This window comes from Protomyctophum bolini, assembly GCF_963924005.1.
Source record: "Protomyctophum bolini genome assembly, chromosome: 7".
NCBI classification, from domain to species: domain Eukaryota; kingdom Metazoa; phylum Chordata; class Actinopteri; order Myctophiformes; family Myctophidae; genus Protomyctophum; species Protomyctophum bolini.
The window spans coordinates 23,414,040-23,438,096 of record NC_137868.1 but is presented as its reverse complement, the minus strand read 5'-3'; the positions used below and the strand labels follow the sequence as shown (position 1 = coordinate 23,438,096).

Genomic DNA, 24,057 nt, shown 5'->3' with positions numbered 1-24,057 from the left:
CTCAGATGTCCACTTCCTTATTTCATGTGGTGTGACGTCACGCAGCAAACGCCAACCAGAGCCTCACTAAACACAGCATTATTCAACAACGAAGTATGCAGGGACTTGAGTGAAACAAAGAAGCGATCCCCCGTAGCCCGACACCACTGTGCGTCGCTGCAACGAGGAAGTGCCTTGTTGTTTTGGTCACGGGGTGTTTGGTATGCATTCTCTTGCATTGCCCTTTGTTCTGGAACATCAAGCTCATGCATAATACATAGAAAATGGAATACTAAATGAGGACAGATAAAGCAAAGAAAAAAATGATGTAAATGAATTTAAGACTTAGGTCGGGATCAGAGGAGACTGCACAATATTTTCGTCTTTCACAATGGTCATCCTCTCAGTTAGCGAGGTTTTTTGGCGAATTAGGTTTTGCCATAATCATGTATTTTGCATGACAGCATTGGTAGGAAAAAAAGATATAGAATATTAATCATATTCGGCTATTCGGTTTTCGGCCAACTGTTTCCTATATTTGGTATTCGGTTTCAGCCAAGAATTTCCCTTTCGGTGCATCCCTCAAATGTTCCATATGGACATGGGGCATAACAACTTTTAACGTTAGCTTCCATGCTAGGCTTGCTAGTTGCTTTAAGTCACTGGAGGCTTAGCGCTGCAGTGATTCATTTAGCATATCACCACACGATGCGACACATGCAGCCAGCGTGGAAATCAACGGCAGTCTCGTGCCCCATGGTAGCTCTCCCTCCGATACAGAGCTACATTATAACAGCGTGAGAGGTTCCAAATGTGGCTAATGTCAGTTGGACTTGGACCCACGTCGTTCCAACCCACACACCTGCACAGATAAAACGGTTATGGCACATTAAATAATATGTTGGTATTGTTGGTATCCTCTGAAGCAACAGATGTTTTCTAATGGTCAGGTTGTTCTGCTCCCCAAAACGCTCTCATTCCACCGTTTTTATTTATTCCTTCGTCTAGTGTTCCCCCTAATAACGTTTTTTTTTGTTTGTTTTCTCATGCCACCCATGTAAAGCACATTTGAGTATTCATATAGACTACCTGCAGTGCTGCACTTGTTTTAAACAAGATGTTTTAAACAAGATGTTTTAAACAAGTTGTTTATCTGTTAAGTAGCCTACCACTAACCTTTTATAAGCTTATGTAGTTACTATTCATTGATTCACTGGTATACCAAAATCCATTTGAAAATAAATATCACTGTTCTCAGGTGGAATATTGATATGTGATTAAAATTGTATTAATTAATTAACGCCTATAATTAATTCGATTAACAAAATATTTTTATATTTTCCCAGCCCTATTTTTCATCTGGGAGCATGACTAAATCAGTGCATGAAACAAAACAAATTATGTAGTGCATGTATTACAATAGGAATACAGTTATTAATTTCACAATCTGAGAGGTGCTATTTTTGTATTATATATTTTGTACTTTTTCCCCCCGGGACTATAAAAGTTTAAAAGTTAAGGTTAAAAGTGTATTTTGGGACAGTTCCCGGGACGTTGGTGAAAAAAGTTAGTCTGGAGCCCTGAGGGAGCACTTGTTGCCGGCTACTGACTGATGGTCAGTTGGAGCCGAGGCCCCCTAGCGGGTGGAGGCTCGTTTCAATTGAAACGGATAGAACATAGGAAAGGCCGCCTATGGTCCCGACTCACTGTTTGGGAAACAGTGTTTTAGAGCCACAAAGTGGTACCCTTAAAGATGTACATTTGCCAGTGTGACATGGGGGAAAGGTAACACTCCCGGAGCAGAGTTTTCATGCAAAGCAGACCTAATTTTCTCCCCCATCATCTCAAACCCCTATATCCCTGTGACTTTGAAGTTTGGCCAGAAGGGCTTTGAAAAAGCCTCCAATCTCCCCACCCTGACCAGAGAACAGGATTATCCAATCCTTCCAGGATTGTGGAGGGGGATGCCGGAAAGGGTCTCGAAGAGGAATGGGGTTGTCTCTCAAGGGGTCATGTATGTACACAAAGTCGCAAACATTTCCACCCTCCAGCCAGAGCTGGGGAGATTAACAAGGTACCAGCGAGGTGGAGAACACAGAGGCCTCCAGCCTGCTTCTTCAGAAGCCAAATTGCAGCAAAGAACAAAGGGGGGAATTAATTTCTCCCATGACCATGTCCCACTGTGGCTTCAGCAAAATGTTCTGTTATATTGCTAACAGGTAAATTGTATTGCTAACAAGTCAATTTACAAGCTGCTATGAAAGTACATTGAGTATAATCAGAAATGTGCCATCACTCAGCATTACGTTTAAGATTCTTTCAGTCAGTGCCACCAACATATAATTTGGTTGAACCAATCTTTTGTATGGTACCATGCAATGGTAATTACATGGTAATGGTAATTTTTGTGACCTGATCTTATATACTTAACTGTACCAACATTTGTAATCGTATGTTCAGAAAACATGTTTGTAATTGTACTGTAAAAAATAAAACGTAATTTATAGAGCACATTTGAGTACAAACTATAAAGCAATAAGAGGTTAAGCTGCTTATATGCTCCACGTGACCTATGGAAGCCTGAGGTTGCACTGCAAATTGCAAGGCATTGGCAATCTAGCCAGTAGTTTGATATGTCACCTGGGACCAAAGTGTTGGATGGAGTTGTGTCAATCCCTTCATTAGATTGATATTTTGTGTGCATGTGGAAACTTTGGCCTATAGTGCTAGCTGAAAAGCCATGGGGGTCAACAAAATCAGTTAAATCACTACATTAGCTCCTGCTAGTCAACACTGAAATACAGTGAAAATGTTTTAAATGTCAGTGAAATCAGTTGTTGAGTACAGCTTTACTAGTATTGATATTGGATGATATTATTGACTATATCAATTGTAGTTTGTTGACTACATTCTGGGCACATCCCAATTACAATACCCTCAAGTTACAGCACGTTAGTAAAATGTTTAACTGTGGACTGCTGCTACCCCATCAATCATTTTCAAGTAATTGGTTCCTTTGTCTTATCTGCAATTGAAAGAAGGTTGCGAACTCCATCCTTTTGTTGCTGCAGTCTTTTGAGGAAATGGAATAGACGGATGTGCGTCTGTGTGCAGATGTGTAGACTAGACTGTAGACTAGACCGTAGCGTAGATAATCATCCATGCACAGCCGACTTCAGTGGTCTTAATAAAGCTCCCCCCTCTGCTCTGGAGATCTCATCACCCCAATTACATGCCTGCCACCTCCGACCCCCCGCCGGCCCCTTGCCACACATTCACACTCTACCTCCCTACACATGCGAAACATGCCTCTCTGTCTGGATCCCCCGAGGCCAGCAGTGTCAGGCTGATGATGTCAGTTGCTCCCAACTTAAGTCTCTCACACAATCGCATCTAAATACTGCATGTTGCGTCAGGGTCCCAAGAGCCCATCTACTGTACTACTTCAACAGGATCAGCGTATTGATGCGAGCCATGTTGATATGCTAAGGTTTCACAATCACACAAGTTAGCCAACACATACCATGAAGTATGACAAAAAAAGGAGCAAAACATATATTATATATTCGAATACATATCTTCATGTTTGAGACATTTCTGCTTTTTTTTCCCTCAGATAACTTCCAAGGTCATAGCAGACCTGCATCTGGCCAGCCATCTGTTTCCATCTGTCCCATGAGGTGGGCTGTCATCGACGTACCATGGCCCTGTCCTCTGCTGTCCATACTCATGCTCACTAGGGAATGCCAGGCCAGATACTGTTGCTTTCCACTGAAACACCACGTCTCTGAGGCTGCAGACGATTCCATTCTTGACAACTCAGCCAAACAAATATTGCAATACTGACATAATTAACATAATTACAATAATTAATAACACGGTGAACCAACTACATTATAAAAAACTCAGGTTCCATGAAGAGTTGAGAGGTTATCTTGAAGGCACACTCAGATTAAGGACCCTATATTGCGCACCGCCTTATGCCTTTATTCCTTATCCCTCCTTTTTGTCTCCACCAGGCCAAAGGCCCGGGGAGAAGATAGTTTTTTTACCATGTTTTACTATGACCCAACAACAAGAGCAACGAGGAACTGCAGTGCACAGACACAGCCATTACGAGCCATAGACTAACATTGCGCCTCAGTTTCCCAGAAGCCTTAGCAAGTCAGTGTGACTCATCAGTTTCCGGTTACGTCATCCGAACGCACTCTGTCCGAGGAAACCCATGTAAGTCTTAAAAGTTATTAGCGCTTTTAATCTGTAAAGCCCCCCCCCCCCCCCTTACCTTGCTCTCATTTCCATAATAATCGCTAAATAATCCATCGCGTTCATATTTTGAACGAGAGGCAGGTGAGAAGTCAGAAATGAAGAGCTTAGTATATCCATCAGATCAAAACCACGGAGAGCGCCCTAGATTAGGACTCATACGAAATTAAGTGAAGATGCGCTAGGACGTGTACACACGTCATGGTCATTTTGATCAGATGGATATACTAAGTTCTTCATTTCTGACTTCTGACCTGCCTCTCGTTCAAAATATGAACGCGAGGGATCATCGAACGATTTTATCGAAACGAGAGCGGTATATAAAGATAAAGTTGAAAATGGATGAAGTGGTCCTTTAACCGTTTTACACATGCAGGGATTATTAGACATGGTGCGTTTCTTCTTTGGGCTAAAGTTGAAACAGACACATTTTCTCCAAATATCAAGGTATCACCACAGGACTGTAAATGTTTACTTTCATGTTTCTGGTTGGCCTGACCAATTTTAAGTGGATTTATTACTGTGTCATATTCGCAATGCATCTTTGGATTGTTTATTCGTCACGCTCCCGGTGTGTAAAGACCATTAGTCTTCTGAACGAATGTTCAGAGGACAGTCTAGAGATTGTTGGTCATGGGCGACTGGCATCCACAGCACCCACTGGGCTCTGCTTATGGCAGGGGATATGATACAACAAGTCATTTTCTTTATGTTAAACATATTCCGTAAAGAAATGGACAAATTGAGTTACTTTTTTTTAAATCAAATTAATACCATCGACCAATAATCCACTTATTATGAATTGCTGCTGTGTCATTTTAAAGGTCGCTTCATTAGCTAAAAAATAACATTAAGAATGATGAAAAGCGTATTCAAATCCATTTCCAACAACCAAGCAAGCAATATTGTAATTTTTAGTATTCTTACCTTGGCATTCAAAACAACCCACAGGTGAATATAGAAGATTGGCACTATCTGGTTAAGGTCGTCTAAGTGAAGACATCCCAATGTATCTGTAGGTGGAAAAGAATCACATGATTGGAATTATGTCTATGAAAATATCCTAGACAAAAGACGTCTGTCATTCACCATATATGGTACAGAAGAGGTGAAAACATAATTTCTTACTTTCAATCCAATCTAAGCCTCCACGAGTAATTAACACATCAAGATGTCAAGATAAGCCGTTATCAAGCATCAATTTGTAAAATTAGGCAGCAGTCTTGCCATCTGGTAAATATCTCACATGCAGTACATTTCAAAGGAATGGGGCCAACATCTGAGAATCACTAATGCTTATCATTTCCACCTCAAGACTCCACTCAACAACACTGATGTCAGACAATAATTGCTGGATATGTTGTGTTTACTTTCACTAATGCTCTTTTGTTAACACTTTGAACACATAATCCGTGTTCCACGACATTTATTCCATTGTCTTTCCACGCATAATAGAGGGTATGCACATGACATCATCATACCTGGAAGTTATGCGGGAACGCCCACTGAGTGGCAAAAAACTACTTTCTGGCCTTGACAGCCCATTCATCCAAACATTAAAGTCCTGTCTGATTGCATTAAACAATGTTAAACTCACCAACATTGCAGTCATTACGACGGCGTCAAGGCCCAACAAAATACATTTTAGTCGACTAAAATCAACTGTAGATTTAGTCGACTAAAACTAGACTAACACTAAAACATTCCGGGTGACAAAAACATTACTAAAACTAAATTAAGTTTTATTCCAAAGACTATGACTAAAACTAAAATAGAAATTTGCTGCCAAAAACAACACTGGTCCAATGCAAAGTGAACGAGGTGGTAGGGACAATCTTAGCTCATGCTTTGCTCTTTGTGACCCGGATCGAGGAAGTGGCTTCATTGTCTGCTCAATAACAATTCATGCGACTGTTCTCAAGCAGATTTTCATGGATCAAAGACGCAAATAGTTCGGCCTATGCTCCAAAGGTAATTAAACAATCCCGGCAGTCACGGTATCTTGTCAATTATGCTATAACGCGTGTGTTAAAGGAATGGCAATTAGCAATTGAGAGTAAAATGAAGCTGCTCAAACTACTGTAAAGCCCCTTTTACTCAGTCACAGGCTGTTCAAGGTGGGAATGTTGTGCCAATATTCCACCTCGCAATTATGTACAAAAAAAGGTACAGGATGGTACATGGGAGAGGTGTGCCACCTTTAAGCCGGCATCAGAAGTAGCCACAGAGGCACAGCAGGCATTGCACACTTTTCTGCATGGTCTTCAACTTCTGTACAGATCCTTCTAAGAAAAAATTAATATCGTAGAAAAGTTCTTTTTTTCCATAATATAATAAAAAATGTGAAACTTTCATATATTCTAGATTAATTGCGCATATAAAGTGACATTTAAAACTTTTTTGCTTTAATCCATCCATCCATCATAATCATAATCCATGATTATGGCATAATCTGAATGAAAACCAGGCTTTCCTCCATGTGGAAAACCTGGTGATGGTGACAGACAGACAGACAGACAGACACAGATACAAGGGGTCGGGTACTCTGACAATGCGTATAACAGTCAGGTATATATAATATAACTGGATAGGGCATGTGTTCCTGACTTCGTTCCAGAGTAGGTTGGTATAGTCCAATTTTGAAAAGAACGATGAGTTGACTGTCATAATTTTCTCTACTGTGCTGCCAATGCCGTTTCATTTTAAATTGAACTTTTGCCCTGGAAAAAAAATCATCTGAAGGAAGCATATTGTGTCAGGTTCAGGCTATCAAATGACACTCCAGTGCTATTCAAGTTTTATGACTTGGGCCCAGGATCCCAACAGACTTGAATGTTGATATCAAGAAGGCTGCCACTGGCACAACTGTCTGGATGCTTAAGGGGAAGACCACTTTTGTAGAGGTTTGGGTTGTGTAGTAACCTTGCCATGATGTAACCCAGTGATTAGAAATTGATCATTCAAAATATGCTCCTCAACTTCCTGTTGATTTAGCCATTTTTATTAGGAAGAAAACCCGGAACATTTTAATATGTCTGATATATTCTTCCTTCACCCCCCTCATATAAGAAAATGTCGGCTTTTTGGATTTATTGTTGACTACGTCGGTGAATGCAAATAGCCATGAAGCATGCAGCTCCACAACAAGGTAGGCGCAGGCGCATGCTTTGATTACCAAACTTCCTTGCAGGAGGACAAGTTAAATCCCATTATGCTTCATTGCTTTATTTAACCCGCCTCGCCAATAAAGTTAAGATTTTTAAGATACTGCCGTATGGCGTTGTTGCGCCCAGAATGTGGCATGCTTCTGAAGTTCAAAAAGCTTGGGCGATGCGCCGTGAGCTTGTGGATCGTCTGTTTTCGGCACACGAGTCGATCGACGTACCGTTGAACCACAAAGTAAATCTGGCAGAACAAACGTGCACACATCAACATACAGCGCCTGCCAGGCTGCCAAGTCTCAACAATACCATTACTGGTTGGCTTATCATTGTTTTCAGAACGTCGTTGTTTAATGGTTGTGACTTAACACTCATCTCTCGATAGTAAGCAGCGCACCATGGGTTGTGAAAGTGGCACCTCCAGTGTCCTTCGAATGGAACTATTAAGAGAGCTACCTCTAATGTTCTCATTGTTAAAAGAAAATGCTAGTATTTACAGGACTTGTAACTTAAACAAAAACATAGTTTTCAACTGGGAAAGGAAACGTCTCAAGCCTGCAAGTAGAAAGTAAAAAAATCACACCCATGTGAAGTGAGGGGTGCTCTTATTGTACATCATCATGATGTAAAATAGTCACTCTGCCTATAATTTCAGTCAAATATTTCACATTTAGTTTACCATTGCTTTGCAAAACAATGCCATTTACTGCTATTTATATAGAAATAAAATTGATATTATGCATAATTAAGTTCAGCCTTTTGGCCCGGCCCTCCAAAATATTTTCTGTTTCTCATTTGGCCCCATGGGAAAAATAATTGCCCACCCCTGGTTTAAGGGCTAGCTAGCACAAGGGATCGATATTTTGGCTGATATTGGCCGATTTTTCCTCTCTATGCAACAAGGCATAAATCTCTATGCAAGGCATATGTGCACTCACACACACACACAGGGGGGGTTACATGCCGTAAGGGCCGCCGGGATCGGGAGTCGAACCTGCGGCACACTTCCAGACTGGATTACCAGCCAAGGTGCCTGGACCGCTGAGCCACGGCCCAGGCCAGAACAAAACATTTGAGGGTATAGTATTTGGTTCATTATTTAAAAGAAATTCAGTTCAATTTATAAGAAATGCTGTTAAATAGGAGCTCCCTGCACTTACAAAATGTGATCACTACTATCAACCCATTATCGTTCGGTCACTAATATTTCACAAACTCATTCCCATTACCACCAATTCATTTTCCCCATTGTTTGTAGTTTCCACTGGGAGTGAGAACTAAACACAATTCACCAAAGCTTCAATTTCACAGTCTCTTATGAAGATGCTTTTTTATGGCTGAGCACTTGTAACTTACAGTAATCACTGAGGATTTCCTATATATTTTTGGCAACAAATTACTTTTCTTCATACGCAAGGGTTTTGGACGTCCTACTTGGAACACAGCAAATGGCTTTAGCAGTGAGGACAGGCTGCAGTGTCTGGAATGGCTTTAGCAGTGAGGACAGGCTGCAGTGTCTGGAGTGGCATACTAGTGACCAGCTGCAGGACACATTTTGATAAGGTTCGACTAAAGCCCAATTTACCCATCTGTGGAAAAACTGTGTATTATGTTTCTTGAAATACTGTAAATGGCGTACCTTTAACTGACCAAAACGCTGTATTCTGCCAACGAAACTTGCACTACACTTTTCTGCTTCACCACATTAGGCTTAAGGCACTGTGTACCTTGTTTTCTGCTCCCTGTTCCAAAGTTGATAGCGTTTTTGTGGGGGCAAGGAGAATGTTAAACTTGCTCTGTTGTACATCAATAGAGCAAGGGATACGTATGGGCTCCCAGCCAAAGCACAATTAATTTCTTATTTCAGGAGTACAGTGAAATATTGATCGATGGGTGCTTGTGTTTGCCATCTGTGAGACTTCCTCCAATAGATCAGCTTTTAAATTGTGGCAGTTTCAGAGAAACAACCAAAAATATCAAGGCACATAAATAAAGCAGCATGGGCAGCAGAAAACAAATTCCAGTAAAATGGTAAATGGTGCATTTATATAGCGCCTTTATCCAAGGCGCTTTACATAGATTGTGCAGTACATGCTGCAGCAGACGTTTGTCATTATCTCACTTTAAAGCAGAACAAGATTGCAGACTACAAATTTCCCCTAAATGAGTTCAGTGAGTGTGTGTTGTGTACGACAATAGTGACTGAGGTAGAAAGGGTTTTAACGCCATAGATCAAGTCTCAGTCTGTTGGAATCACTGGTTCAGTAATGCAGGGAATGGGGTAAAGTTGAAGTACTGGTCAGATTGTGCAAGTCTTTGAACATAACAGAACATCATGTGGTAACTGATCTTTCCCTGCAACACAAGGCAAATGGGGAGACACGTCTCATTCTCAAACTATGCAATCCAAGAGGATTCCATTTAACAGAGACAAACAACTCACAGAACATATTTTAAACACACAGCTAATGATATGGACAATTTCAGAGAAGGGTCTGGAGCTATCAGTGCCAGCTTTAGGCTATCTGCCCTTGTCGAGTAACAAAAATGAGCAAGGAGGAGGCAAGTGCCTGGCCTACAGCTCGACTGCTGAGGAAATGTAAACATCATACTTCACTGTGAAACACTTGAAAACCACAACTTGAAAACCCCTACCGAGTATGTACTGGATGTAAGCATGTCAATCTTTGACCTCTGGAACATTGTAAATGATTGCTAGATATATGGGTAGCCCCTGTAGTTGATCTAATTGAATGTTGATTAATTGATTTGAACCTCACACCTGGAGGCTGCCTTTTCCATCGATTCAGTAAATGGATACCAGACAGTGGAATATGAGATGATGCCACATTCCCTCCACAGAGACCTCAGAGGTTTTATTAACCACGCCACGAGCAAATAACAACCAGCACCACATGTCATTAACACATTCAGACCGTACAACGTGTGGAAACGCCTTTTTGGGGGGGGGTTGGCCTATCCTTCTGCAATGTCCTCCTTGCTTTTTGCGCATGTGCGGTCCCTTTCACTTCCCTGTTTAGCGATCAGAAAGAAAGGCTCGCCACGCATAATCTAGGGAGCTCTTCGTGGTTTTGACCAGATGGCTATACTTCCGTCTTCATTTCTGACATGCCTCTCGCCCAGAATATTAACGCTTCTAGAGAGACTCTATCGTAATCATAGTAAGGTAAGCAAGCAACATTATGCCTCCCGGTTTTTGTACGGAACGGAAGCCCCCTGTGCCATATCTGCCCGGCACCCCGAGCTTCTATTTGGAAGAAATCCCGGCACTGATTGTGTGAAGGGAACAGATGGAGGGATAGTGTTCTAGAGAGGGAATCAACCCTGCATCAATAACAATAAACCTTGATGTTCCTTTTCACGAACACACACACACACACACACACACTAAAAATACCTAAATAAATAAATGGATCACTGAACATCAACTCTACCTATTACACACACTATGCATGTCGAGTAAGTTGCCCTATGATATGGGGGGGGCTACGACAACTCAAGCAGTACCAAAGAACGACAACAACGACTCACGACAACAGCTCAAGTAATAGTACCAAAGAACAACAACAACTCACAACAACAGCTCTGAATCATCATCACCGCAGCACCTGGTTTGTGATTGTCATGCATGACGTCCTTTTACAGTAACCTATAGTCAGTTACTTTTGCATAGGCCGTTTTTAACAGTGTTGGGCATCGTTACTTTTGTAAGTAACGTCGTTACTGGATTACTGCCCATGAAACTAATCCCGTTAAATTACAAATTACTTTCTGAGAAAAGTAATTTGTTAGATTATTTTTACGTTACCAGACAATTAAAACCCATTTAATGCTTACGCAAGTTGTATGTATTAGGCTACTGCCTACAGTCATTGCACCGCATTATCACGGCCCTAATTAACTCTATGGTTAAAAACAAGAATGATACACACCATACTGACCATAGACAATATCCCCTTTACAGCTCTCTTTATTAACGAATATAATTTGCCACAATCGCCAGCCTATACACGTAGAACTGGACAGAAAGAGAGTGCACAGAGTACAGACAATATGCCATACTAATGAGGCCGTTGCGCTGCGCTCCAACCAGCCAGCAGCGCACATGATGCCCTCCGGCATGCATGAACACCACCACCGTGGACCCACGACCCACGTATGAAGTAGAAAGTTTATAAGTAATGGCACGGCGGCCATCCTTGCAGGCAGTGACAGTAACAGAATGAGAATCCTGTAACCTCTTCATGTTATTTTGGGGGGGCAATGATACTATGCTTATACTTAAACAATACATTAACTAGTACTCACCTAATGACACCGCCACGGAGGATATACCATGTTTAACGTATTTCCAAAGTGTTTAGTCTACATTGTTTAAGTTTTTATGAACTTTGGCTGAAAGCATGTTATTATTATTCTGACTGTCATTGCAGCTGCGGCTACAACCGAAACAGACTTCCTCTTCAATATAAAAGCTACTTGTAACAATACTTTTATTTCTTAAGTGAACTTACAGGATGTAGTAGACGCAGGATGTATAGTATAATATACGCTGCGCTTGGGGCTTGGGAGGATAAATCACACAGAAGGAAGGAGCAAGACTACGCAGCGCGGGTTTATTATTTTAAAATCTTGCCAACAAAATGAACAGGGACACATAGTAACGGGATAACTTTTTTGGAAACGTAACTAAGTAACTAACTACTAAATTGCTAAACTAACTAGATAGGTTATTCCGTTACCAATAAAAGTAGTCTGTTACACAACGGCAACGCCGTTATTAATAGCACCGTTACACCCAACACTGTTTTTTAATAAACTAGTTAATGCATAACGATGAATGACTTACGGCCCCGCATGAGGAGGTCCATCCCCACGTGAGCATCTATGTCCCCCCACTATCAAAGCCATCTTTTAGTTTGTAAAACATTCTATCTCAAAATGAGCCGATTAGCCCTTGGTAAATTAACCAGCTCTAGTTTTATTCCAAGTCTCAAACTACTCCAAACCAGTAGGCCATACCCACTACCCAGCAGCCAGCAGGTTAAAACACTGTTCACCAGATGGGAGACATTAAAATGGCAGTTTGTGCTGCCATTTAATGGATAATCCTAGTTTCCAAATAATGTATTATTTCCTCTGGAAATTAATCGAAATGTGTGACACCGAAACGGCTACTCAAATATCAAGAAATATCACCAGTTTAAAAAAGCCAAACCCTATGGCACTTTCATGAAAACATGCCTTTTCAGAACTAATCATTGGCTGAAAGTGAAACAAATGTTTTAGCCTGCAGGAGGAAGAGCTAATCGCATCTTTACAGTCAAATAAAACCCTCCAAACTTTTTGCAAACCAACCAAGTGAAATAAGACCTGGTGATTTGGACACAGGACGTGTGTGTATGTGTGCGCGTGTGTGCGATAGCAAGGCTGCAATCCAGGGAACAAAGCAGGGAGTGTGGTCACTATCTGATTCTGTTCACAAATGCCAACTAGCCAATCCTCATCTGGCTCACAGGCAACACTGCTGCCCCTCCTCCAGTCAGCTGTCTATTAAAAGAAAACATGTGGGCCAGTGTCTTATTTCAGTGAAAATGAAAACACATCCTCACAGAGGTACAGAGTCAAGCAGAGGAGTCAGGCATGCAGTGACTCTCAGTCTTCTACCCTTTTCCTTTGGACCACGTTCCCTTACTCTGCCCCCCCATCCCCTCCACCCATGTCCCTCAACACCCACAAATCAATCAGTATTCAGGTCATGGCAGGGGCCCCCCTTAACTCATGACCTCTAACCTCAGCAGGGGTTCTCCTCGGAGAGCATGACAGGGATTTGTCTGTGCAGCCTGTGCATGTGTGTCCCACGTTAACAAAGTCCTCGTGTCAGTGGGAGGAGCGCAGGCCAACCCTGTCAACTGCCAACACAATCAATTCAGCTGAAGAGTTGAAGGTGGTCTGACCCACAGTCAACCCCTTCTCTGAAACTATGGCTGCTACACTCCACTTCAGCTCAACGGAGACACCTTATGTAGGTTGAGCTCATTTCATAGGCAACAGTGGTAGAGAAAGCAATCATAAACACATTTATTTCCTCATATTTCAGCTCCATGACATTGAAAAAACTGAAAATCCCAGTTTCTATCATGAGAAGTGCAGGGAGGTGGAATTAGCATAGCATAATTACACTGGGGAAAGATCCAGTTAACGCAATACAATATCACAAACTCTGGGGAGCAAGACATAGCCCATAATTTGCCATTGTGTTCCCTATTCAATTGACAGCTGGGGTATGATATTGGAGATTAATGCGGGAATTCAGATTGTTAGTTTAACTGATGGTGCATTGAGCATGATAATAACCAGGTCTTATACACGTTGAATCTGATTATCAGGCCTATGCTAACCACACTTCCCCCCCTCCCAATTGGCTATTATCATGCTAATTACAGAGAAAGAGGTGGAAAAATACATTTTCCTGAATGGGAGTTATTATAGGAAGTAGAAACCTCCAGAGTCGAATGGAGTCAAAAGAGGGCATATCCAGTCCACTCTAGCCTGGAAACCAGAGCTGACAAATGGACATAGACATTATGCTAGCTGGTTAATTAAAATAACCCAATTAAAAAAAAGATATTTCTGGCAAATGGTCTTCCTCAATGCAATACCTGACCTCATGCACTATGTTCGGCAGAGCAATTCCTGACCTCATGCACTATGTTCGGCAGAGCAAAGTCAGTTTCTCCATTAAAGATTCAATTTTCACATCAGAGAAGCTCAAAGGGTCAAACACAAAAATGCAGAAGGTGTTAGGAAATCATTGCAGGGGGAGATGTCGTTTATTAAGACATCCACTTCCATCATGCAGGGGGAAATGTCGTTTAATATTAAGACATCCACTTCCATCAGACAACCAATAACACTTGCCACTGGAGATTTAGTTAAAGGTTTTATGACATTCATTTTCATTTATTTGAGGTTTTATGAACTCAATTACACCCAAAAACAAATTCCACACAAAATAAATTAAGCAAGGTAAGCAAGGTCGCAATGGATGTTGTGATTGTGAGCTTAAAGATTTTCTATTTTCAAATAGCCCAAGTATAAAATATTTAATACATTGGCTGCCGAAGACTTGATATTGTGACTTTGGAATTAAACCCGTTGTCTGCCGAAGACTTGATATGGCGTCTTTGATCGCTTTATATCAATATGAAACTGTTATGCTGAAATGTACTTTGTGGTGATGGGTGGTGATCCACCTGAACTGCAGCCGCACCCACATCTGTTAATAAATAAAGGGGGAGATTTAGGGAAGGATATATTTGTAATGTTACTATATCAGTTTTTTATATCAGTACGTTTGACTGTCAAGGCTTCAGCCTCCAGGAAGAAAACCCTAAATACAAAGGGAAGACATCATTGCACATAACTACACCAAGGGGTGTATGAATGAATCTTTAACGATTCTGGAGAAAGATAGAGATTGTGTGCTAATGCTACGCACCCGGCCCGGCACAAGCTAACTACCGCTAGTGGCTACATAGCGGCAGTGAAAGAATTTGAGTGAAAGAAAGAACTCTTTGACTTTGTTGGACGGCTTTCTTCCACCCCGTCACCTATCCTCAGTAAGCTTTGATATTACAGTAACATTGGTTTGGCAGTCCGAGTCTTGTTTACCCTGAAATCTTCATGCCGCCCGTCAGTCACCAGCAATCACCCCTCAGGGAGTCGTATTGAGGCAGAGAGATATAATGTGGGAAAGCAATAAAAAGGGAGATCAAATGAAACAGAGAACGATACAGTGGACCAGAGAATAGTCATGTGTGGCTGTGTGGGAGGCGTTATGTTGTGTCTGTGTGTCTAGCAGCAGAAAGAAGTGTTCCATGTCTGAGTGAATCAAAGAACTCACCGTTTGGCTAAAAACAACCCTTGCCACAGCCTTTGTCTAGTTAATGGAGCAATAAACAATGAAAGAATACATCCTTGGAATTCACAGCACGAGAGAGAGAGAGATATGTTATAGAAAACTATATCAAAGTTAAAATGTAGGCTATTTTCATAGAAATGATATGCATGTATATTTAGCCTGAAGCCTGCATTTCATTTAAACATAATATTTAATGGGGGAGCAGCAACAGGGGAGAAAGTTGAAATACCCGCCAAACAAAGCTGAACAGGCGTTGGACAAACCAGTAGAGTAGAAGCTCAAAATGATGGTTTGTTAACATTCAAAGTGAATAGAATAGACAACCATACCAGGCAACAGCCACAGTCAACATTTGCCTGCAGCTGATGGCAGAAGGTAATTTCTTGCCCTGCCATGCGAGTGAGTCAACACATAGTTAACCTGACACATACCCATGGAATGGGAAGAAATCGGAGGCTGCAGAGTGAAGGAGGGTGTATATTACTCACCCTGGACTGGTGCCCAGTGTGGATTTATATGACACTAACTGAAGCCACCACTCCGCTCCCCACAACCCCCCAGCTCTCTGCCCCCTCAGACTGGTTTAAAAATAGTCCCAATTTAAGGGAATGGAGCTTAGAGTTCTGAGAATCCGAAGAAAATAATCGTCCTAAGAGTCGAGTACCCTTATACCATGTCCAAGACATTTGATAGTCCCTTCACAATAGTGACCACTAAAAACAGCACAAATAATATCATGTAATTCATGCACATTTATATACAAGAGACAAATGTAGATATTCCAATTTTCAGTAAATAAAAAAGAAATACAGTATATATTATAGACTGCATTTGTAAAAGTATATAACATTGAATGTACAGTGTGGTCTACTTGAATAGGAATGTGATTGTTGGCCTTTCTTCTTTTTTTCTTCCCAGAAACAAGGTCAACAACAATGACTGCTATTTTTGGAAAGTTTGGAAATTGGATACAGGTTTTGTACGCTAATAAAATCCTCATTGACAGTATCGTTTAACTGGTGTGTGCCAATTTCCAAAAAACTGTCAGGTTTAATCAGAACACTTGATTAAATGAAAGTTATGTGAATACCTGCCGCCTTTTAAGTGTGTTAAGAACTTGAATTGGTACACTCACATCTCCACAAGCAAGCATTTGCATCCCTATTAGCCCGTAGACTAATCCTCCTTAATTGGAAGTCCGATAAGGCACCTTCTTTTCAACAATGACTAAAATAAGTTCTATCATTCCTACCTCCTAAACTCAGTCAGGTATAGAGTGGACAGAGCCCAAAACAAACGTTGTCCTGGCTTGGAGTGCCTTTGTGGAGTTTGTTGAGGACTTTTCGTTTCAGTGAACTGTAATCCGGACTGTGTTTTTTGGGGGGGTCTAGGGGGGGGGGGTTGTGTTTTGTGTGTTTTCATCGTGTACATGAGTAATGTCATGTGAAGAAATATAAAAATAAAGTTTTACCAAAAAAAAAAGAACTTGAATTGGATATGATGAGGCATTGCCGTATGAAAGCAGGAGCTTTGGGCAGAAGAGTAAAACAAATAAAAACTTATCTTGGGTCTAATTTCCTGCTTCATTACATATTTCGGGACCATAAAAATTCTCATTTTGAAAAAATGCAATAAAGTTCTACAGTAACTAAGAACTACTTCTATTCCCCCTCCTTCACCCAGTATTGCCATACAGCATCAAATGTGACAAGTTAGACAATTGCTGTGCCAACATATTTTCAAAAATAAGAATTTAAGAAAAGAAAGTCAGTAAACATTAGATTTCTAACTCTCAATCTGCCTACAATTCTTACCTGGCTTTCTTTTGCAAAACTCTCTGCTGCTCTGCAGATCTGTCATGCACGCTCACAAATTATGGCTCGTTTTCCAAGAACAACAGTTTGAATGCTCCCACATATAAATTCCTGGAATATGTTCAGTGCACTGCTTTTCTTGCGGATTTTGCTCTCAATCCGCCAACAAGACCAATTCTAATTTGGCCAAAAAAAATGCAATTAATTTTGAGGCTTGGGTGGTGTTGATTCACTTTCTTTCAGGCCTATCAGAGGATAACCTCACCTGTATCTTATTGTGCTAAGGATAAGGTTGCAATGTGATTACAGTTTACAGCGGGTCGCAAGTCAGGAAAAAAAAAGGAGATCCACAAGCTCTCAACGTTCCGCATCGGCGATGCGTTGAGAACCCGTAGACCCGCCAGTCTCTGCAGTGCCGTTCAACGCGTGAACCCCCCCCCCATGCAGTGTGCATTCTGGTGGGACTGTACATTATTAAACTGCAGGTGTCCGGACTCTGGAGTGTAAACAACATCTGTCTCAGCCACTGAAATCTGCCCATCTGCTTTTTATTCGGAAAAATTCCCAGACAAAAGTCGTGTTAATAGTCTACTTACTGCAGTACCTGTACCTAAACCCCAAAGGTGTTGTCGGTCAATCGGGCCACCAAGTGTGTGAGTGTGTGTGAGAGGAGAGGGTGATAGGAACGTCGTAATTTATAAGATGACTTTTATTTGACATTGTACATCACTCCTGTAGTGAGTTTTTGCACCATAATGATCTGGGTCGAACGTGACACTAGTAACAAAAACAAAAGGGTAGATACTTGTCTACCGGCAGTGGGGTTTTGTGGGGTTTCCCTCATTATAAAAAAGACTTTTTGCTCTAATTTTGGTGGAAAGGGGCATAACATTAATCATTATGGTGAGAATTGTTATTTCCTCTCACACAGCTAGAACAGCACCATCAGCTATAGTCCGTGCAAATCGGTTTAGAGCAACTTGTAGTCTACTTGTGAGACGTCACCCAACGTCTCATGACCTGATCTCCCGATGTAGACCCAGTTAGTCAGGACAAGACAGCTTTGTCTGTTCAGCAACTGAACACTTCCATCAAGCCTCATTACAGCATTTATGGAGTTTCTTTTCACCTCTGACAGTTGTTATAAGTTTTAGTTTAGCACTGACTGTTCACTACAACACCTTCACACAAACACAACAACGAACAACTGTTCATCGGAGTTTGGTGAAGTCAAGGGGACGACTTGCTCCATTTTCTGCATGAGCGACTAATCACTGAGGCAGGGGGCCTGCTCTCATTATGAAGTGATTAAGAGATAATTTGGGGCACAAACCACTGCACCTTAACTGCTCCCACTAGGAGTTCAAAAATCAATAATCAGTTGTATGTCCACCAGCAATTTACAACGCTTGTTTCATTACCTGAGGCATTTGCTCCTATTAAATGAAGGAGCAAGTGGAATATACAGTATTTGGAGGGGAAATTGTATTTATGTGCTCACTCACCAGGAGTAGCGTTTGATGATATCTGCATTATTTATATCCTTCGGGAGTTAATGTTATGCTACAGCGCTCCATGCTTTTTAAAGAACATTTAGAACTCTTGGGGTATAGTAGGTGATGAACCTGAATAGGTTTTGAATTTACTCTTACAAGATGATCATGGAGTCCATGGATATGCACACATTAAGTAGCTACTGAATATACTTCTTCACATGAAATATTCATGAATCATTGCAAGTATTCAAGTCAGCATCATTTAATTTACCCCCCCCCCCCTTTTTTGTCACACACAAGCTCCTTGTTCCACAAATCAAAGTGTGTTTCTCCCCAATACTCTGCAGTGAGTGACTATAGGTAATGTTTCCTTCGATGAAAGTGCACCCGATTCAGTGGCAGAGATGTTTTTCAAGAGAGACAAACAGCAACAGAATCTACAAGCATGACTGAAGCATACCCAATTTACAAAGAAAGCCATAAACCAACATGACTCATATGTGCATGACTCACATATGAAATAAAGAATACTTAAGATACAAACATTGTAGGATAAAGCTAAACATGTTATACAGTACACACAAAAGATTCCTTCATGGGACATGAGACCTTCCCTGACCCAAAGGCTGAGGTAATATGCTGACATGGCAATTTACAGGTTATATTTTCCCTCTAATTGCTGGAATACTTCCACTGTGCTTCACGAAGCGTAACCAGACAATCCTGCAGTGTTCTTGCTGTTCTGTATGTGGCTGTAGCGGGTTGGCAACAGGAGCCTAAGTCGATGTTTGACAAGGGGTTAACGTTTCTGAAAAACAGCTCGACAAAACCACAGGAAGACAGCCAGTCTGGAAGGACGGACCATGGCCTGTCACTTGTCCAGAGAGAAATCCACAAACGCTCTACATCTTTTTCCCTCTCTTTCCCCATCCCTCTAGCCTTTCACTGAACTTGAGGCTTTTTCATCCAAAGTTTTACACACTCATCAGCTTGACTACCATTTCCCATACCGCGATAACCACACAAGGGGCGCAGGGGGGAAGCTACCGCACGCCTGTTTTTGGAATCAGACGTAATTATGAGAGTGCCAAGGTCTCAAATCTAATAGCTGATGATTGGAAATGTGGAAGACAGTATTGTCAGTATTGAAAACAGCCACTATATCAACCTTGATTTATAGCCGACTGAAATTGCAAATAGAAAAGAAACAGTAGTGAGCATGTTATTATTTAACAAGAAAATCTTTGAATGTCAACTGTATCATATAGGCAAATAAGCAGAAAACTGACCACTGTAATTTGAACAAAGCTAGGCGCAAAGCTGAAGAACTTTACCAAAGTGTTGGTAAACGGCAGCCTATTCCCTAGCCTGGTGGAGGCAGGAGAATGATAAAAGACCCTGTCCGGCTGCACTGCAGAAGGCACTAGGCAGAGCAGCCCACTTTCCTTAACGTGTCCATTTGTAATGCTTTATGCAACATGTTAATGTGATTTCGTGCCAGCCACCTTCCAAGGAGGCTAGACTTGAAGGCCATGGCCCAGCAGCCTCAGTAGATAGCCTGAACAGGCCTGTGCGGTGTCATCCCCAGGTTATGGATGGCAGGAAGCCTCTGGGTCTGACAGGTAATAATTCACTCTCCAGGGGTCCTGCACTCTTCACTGGACACAAGACCGAAGGCATAGAAAAAGAGGGAGTGGTTAGCCTTGGAGCCCTCATCCCCCATCCTTTACCACCTTCTGCTGCCATTTTCGTCAGGTACTGCAGGGTTCCCATATGCAACCAATACAGTTGCCTTGGGCATTTCATCTGAACTAAGTTTAATATCAGAAGTATTCTTCTAAAATTCTGCTGCTTTTGTCAATCAAAACTGTTCTTCACTTGCATGCAAATGTAGGCACAAACACACCATTTGCATACTAGGCTAAGCAGTTTATTTTCTGGGATAGGGGGTACTTTACTGTACTTGACTGACAGGAACGGAACAAATCCTACCAAACACCCCAATAGGACCACAGCCCCCAGTCCTTGGGTAAGAATTAATTTCAACCATCATTACCCTGGGGAACACTATGGAGCCATAATCATTTGTTCATGTGGGGTCCCTGCACCAGCTCTCCCCTCATTGTAAACCAGCGCTAGTGCTGGAAATCAGAAATTAATTTACAGATGGGTTAAATGCACCATTAACCGTGCTAAGCAACAAATCTTGCAGAGCTTAAAGGGGAGTCACTCGAACAGCAAGCAATGTCCATGTCCAGATATGGTGGGCAAATGAGTTCTGTTGGTACTTTGCTCATGTCAACAGGATGCAGATCTCTAAATAGGGGCGGCAGTGGCTCAGGGGTAGAGCGGCCGGGTTGGGAACCAGAAGGTTCCCAGTTCGATCCAGGACTCCCCCAGAGTTTGTGTCGAATTGTCCTTGTGCAAGACGCTGAACCCCTAATTGCTCCCGATGAGCAGGTTGGTGCCTTGCATGGTTTCCTCTGCCATCTGTGTATGAATGAGTGTCCTGGTTGAATGTAATTCACAATCTATGTAAAGCGCCTTGGATAAAAGGCGCTAGGTAGGCTATATAAATGCACCATTTACCATTTATTTAAATGATCCATTAACTTATTAAGACTGTTGAGTCCGAGTTCATGTCAAAGTTCATGTCAAATGTTTCTAAGAGTTTAGTGTTTTAATGCATTAATCGTTTAAAATAAATGTGGGTGGCTTCGATGTTCAAGTGCATAAATAAACGGTAATATAGATCATTTCTGTATAGAAAACAAGGTTAAAAAAAAATTATCCGTTTTATTTTCTGTTATCAGTGTTCAAAATCAAAATGGTCACATCACAGGTTTACAGGTGCAAAGAAGTGAAAATCGTTTTTGTGCAAGCTCCATTTTTGTTTTCAGACAAGAGAAAAGAAAAAGTAGAGGGGTGGGGGTCAGACAGGGAGAGCAAGGATAAAGAAAATCCAAAAGTAAAGAAAAACATGGCAAGGATAGTCAAAAATCAAAGATAACTAGTACACATCATAATCCATCTGGTACAGTGTGTACATGCGGGCCGGTAAAACATACAGTAAGCAGCACACATAGCAGCAGGTGTGTAATTGCAGGACAAATAGACCATTTTACCAGTCAGTCAAATTATTAAAGAAGAGGACCCTGTGGTCTTACCAGACAATTAAAGTATATTTGCCAATTTACACACTGGGCTGCCTGAGAATATATCTTAAAATATATATATAATACAAAGTCTAAAATAGACCTCAATATCTCAGCATACATCAAGCAGCTATGTTTTAAGAGTCGTTTTCTTAATCAGAAGAGTGTCAAATCACAGTACAAAACCACAAGCTATCCTATAACATCAACAAGAACTGAGTCCTCCATGTCATCCATTATGAACAGATGAACTAAGACTGTAGACGATTTTAAACAAAAATGTCAGGGCCATTCTTAAACAATTTAAATTCCCTCAAAACTTTTAACTCTGCAATCCAGCCGTGTCTGTCTTGAACAACAGTATTCCAGCAAAAAAAGTGCTACAACTGTGGTGCATAATTTACACATGTTATGCAAATGAATGGGGTATATCACCCAAGAAAACGTCTACATAAAATCACTATGACCATGGTGGTTAGTGATGTATAATGCCTCTATCGACTATAGTCTATAGAGATACTGAACAGTGAACAGACACCCATGTTTCAAGACAAGTGCAGACTGTGTACAATTTAAGTAGGAGAGCGCTTTTCTCTTCATAAAGCTCCAGGGTTCCAGCTCCTGCAACCAAACCACGGATAATCTAATCTGTGTTATCGGAAATATGATGGGCTTCTCCATGAACCTCACAGCACACATCAACATGAATGCATACTATTTTGTTACAGGCAGAACGTCTAGCCTATAGTGTTTCAGCCAATAACAATTAAAGATCCGTTAATAGGATATTTTGTTTGTTTTAAGTATGAGAGCAAATCGGCTGCTGCTAATACGTATAGTCATATGTATTCCTATAATTCCCAACAGAACATTTGCCATGATTTTATTGAACAGAATCAATCTGAATTCAAATTATATTTACGTCTCGGGCAAGCCGTTAGAAATTTGGTAATTTCTGACAAGTTGGAAAACATCCTTGAACAAGAAGAAAATGTATCCTGAATCTGATTCCTGGCCTTCTTCGATTAATAATTGCCATTGTTCTAACTGGTCGACAATAGTGACAAAGCCAACGCAATTGGAGTCTGCGTCAACATGATAAAGAAAAGGCAATGATGGAAGTAAATAAGGTAATTTTAGCTATCATTACCTAACCTTTCAATAGCAGTTACTGCCCAATGCTTATTTATTAGCATGTAATGGTGATAATAAGTCCCTCTGACAAACTGCAGTGGAGACCATAATGTCCTGCATCGAGGTTAAAGATGGAGTTCGTGCGGCATTCAGACAAACAACTTCTCAATGTTGCTTTTGCAAAAAGGTGTCCCTTTCCCAGCGACTAAGACCACAGCGGCTGAGGGGGAAACTTGGATCCGATCAGAGTCAGACTGAATCGGCTAATGAGCGGAGTGAGACTACAGATGCTGCAGCAGCAGCAGCCGCACGCACATACCGACGAGGCAAAGTAACAAACTACCGTACTTGTTTTGTTCTTACCTTATCGTTTCATTTTCCTAGTGCGGCTGGTGGCAAATTTTCGATTTGTTCTCGCAGCAGGTCCAGATACTGTCGTGGAAGCGTAACAACGGTCGAACGAAAGTTGCGCTGAAGAAGGGATTTGTTTTTCTCCAAAAGCGTTAGTATTCCCAGAGTGCAAAGGCAGTGAAAAGAGCGCCTCTTACTACGAGACTCACTGCAATCACAACACTTCAGCGCCAACTAGCAGCTGCGCTCAGGCCACGCCCCCGTGGTGCATTTTGACAGGAGTCTTGTCCAATACCGCACAGAGGTGCAACTCCCCCTCTCTTCTGATTGGACGTGGCTTTAAAGTACTGCGCCCCTCTACGCAGTACGCCCACCGAGTCTTACTTTTCTCCAGATGATGAATGCCTGAACACCCAACACCGAGGGAGTCTGAACCAACCCAGCCATAATAACAGCTAAAACCTACCAATCAGAAAGTAGAAATGGGTATTTAAACGGATACATCATTGCACATGTTGGGAGGAGCTACATTTTTCCATGTGAATGTGAAACTTGTTTTGGAAAATGCAAAATAATTAAATAAAGGGCATTTACAGTACATGACATGTAATTAAGTACATTTGTGCTTACATCTATCTTTTATATTGTAATAATAGCAGATGTTATGCTATACTTGTCACACAAGCACAACATTTGTATACTTGAAAATTGTCTTTTAATTTAACTTTAAGGAGGTAAGGCCTATTTTGCTTTCTC

The 24,057-nt window shown here is 41.3% G+C and overlaps 1 protein-coding gene across 3 annotated transcripts in view; it reads right to left on the bottom strand.

Annotated features, from left to right (window-relative positions):
• The window catches only part of sema6cb (semaphorin 6Cb), a 130,646-nt gene extending 107,152 nt beyond the window's left edge, over window positions 1-23,494 (bottom strand). For all 3 annotated transcript variants that reach the window (XR_013964393.1, XM_080768648.1, XM_080768649.1), the window contains exons 1-2: window positions 23,314-23,494; window positions 5,173-5,258 (exon numbers count right to left, since the gene is read on the bottom strand). The gene's annotated coding sequence lies outside the window, so the exon portion shown is untranslated. The remainder of the gene's footprint in view (window positions 1-5,172; window positions 5,259-23,313) is intronic.
• Window positions 23,495-24,057: the final 563 nt, after the last annotated feature.